Source organism: Galeopterus variegatus, unplaced genomic scaffold (assembly GCF_000696425.1).
Source record: "Galeopterus variegatus unplaced genomic scaffold, G_variegatus-3.0.2 Scaffold7938, whole genome shotgun sequence".
Classification (NCBI taxonomy): domain Eukaryota; kingdom Metazoa; phylum Chordata; class Mammalia; order Dermoptera; family Cynocephalidae; genus Galeopterus; species Galeopterus variegatus.
In genome coordinates this window covers 80,033-81,649 of record NW_007734049.1, presented here as the reverse complement: position 1 = coordinate 81,649, position 1,617 = coordinate 80,033, and the positions used below count along the sequence as shown (strand labels likewise).

The following is a 1,617-nucleotide window of genomic DNA, read 5'->3' as shown; positions in this document are numbered from 1 at the left end:
AAAGTCAGTGAAGATTTAAATAATAAAATTAAATAATAAAATGTGTCTGATTGGTAGAGACTGAGGGGAAAAGGTAGAAAGCCATTCTTAAAGCAGCTGCTTTCTTTCATTTTTTTCTCCTCTCAGTTTTATGAGAACAATATACCAGAAGCTGGAGCAATGAGGACAATTGCTGAAATCTCCAAACGTCTCAAAACGTGCATTTGAAATGGGTCAAGAAGTCTCACCCACTATCCTCTCCCCTCCCAAAGAAGTGAGAGTCACTTCTTTGACACAGAGGCAGTGGTAGACAGTGACAGTGAGATCTGACTACAGGCCTCAGGTGAGAGCTTAGGTAGCCCGGATCCAGAGGGCACCCACCCACAAGCTGTTCACGGGCGTGGGGGGCAATGGAGGGGCCCTCCTCATCTTGACTCAGTCCAGGAATCAGGGAGTTACTCGCCCTGACCAAATCATTGTCCACCTGCTCCCTGGACACACCTACTATCTCAGCCTGCCCTGAAGGGATCTTCATGGAGTCAAAATATGCTGGCAGGGCTTCCTGGGTCGAAGGCAAAAGTTTGCTTTGAGAGACCTGGGTGTTGCCTTGAAGACAGGCTTGAAGGTTAGGGAGGGTGCTTGGGACAGAGGTCAGCTTCAGGGATGGAGAGTAAGAGCATTCCAGAACTCCACAGACCTCCAAACCCATATATACTGCACTAATGGCCACATAGACAGGCTTGAAGGTTAGGGAGGGTGCTTGGGACAGAGGTCAGCTTCAGGGATGGAGAGTAGGAACATTCCAGAACTCCACAGACCTCCAAACCCATATATACTGCACTAATGGCTACACTGGTGCCTTGTCTTCTGGTCCTTTCTCAGCATCTGCTCGTTGGTCAATCCTGATATATCAAACTTTGCCTTTTGCAGGGAAGCAAAGATTTCACTTCTCTTGGGAAGATCTGGGAAGAGGGCCTCCAGTTTCTCCATATATTTGTTGTCCTTTAGGGTTGCCTTTCAATTTTAAGGTCCATGTGGTCACAGTCCAGGAAAATGGTTCCATGCAGAAGGGCTGCAGTTTGCCTGTCCAAGATCTCTGGTGCCCCTGCAAGATCTTCTCAGTCACCAGGGTAGCACTGGACCCCACCAGCCCAACTGTAACACGGCAGGGAGGGCAGTGTTTCTGCTCGATGGGTCAATGGTCTAGCATCTCCACTACCGCCTCCTCTAGGGTTGTGCCAGTTTGAGGGAAGACATGACATTCTACAAGGATGAGGGTGAGTCGGCCAGCCTGGTGCAATGCATGGAGGTCAATCTCATCCCGAAAAATCAAGATGGTCTCTGGAATGTGAACCTTCTAAAGGAAGAAGACGTTGTCATCTTGTAGAGGGACCTCAGAACATTTTACATTAAAACTGGCACAAAGACTTCCTCAACCTCAGCTGTCTTTGCCAGGTAAAAGGCCAAGGCAAGAGCTGACACCATGGAGTCCAAGTCACAGGCTTCATTTCTCAGCACATCATTCAAAGGTCAGGACTCCCACAGAGCAGGTCTGTAACCCTACAGTGCTCCTCCATGGTGAAGCCCAAGGTAAGCCATCACCCCTCGTCTAGGAGAGGTTACCTGGCTCACTAAGTC

General features: G+C 49.0%; 1 pseudogene; it reads right to left on the bottom strand.

The window, feature by feature from the left end:
• Positions 1–260: 260 nt before the first annotated feature.
• On the bottom strand, positions 261–1,031 carry LOC103608006 (annotated as a pseudogene).
• Positions 1,032–1,617: the final 586 nt, after the last annotated feature.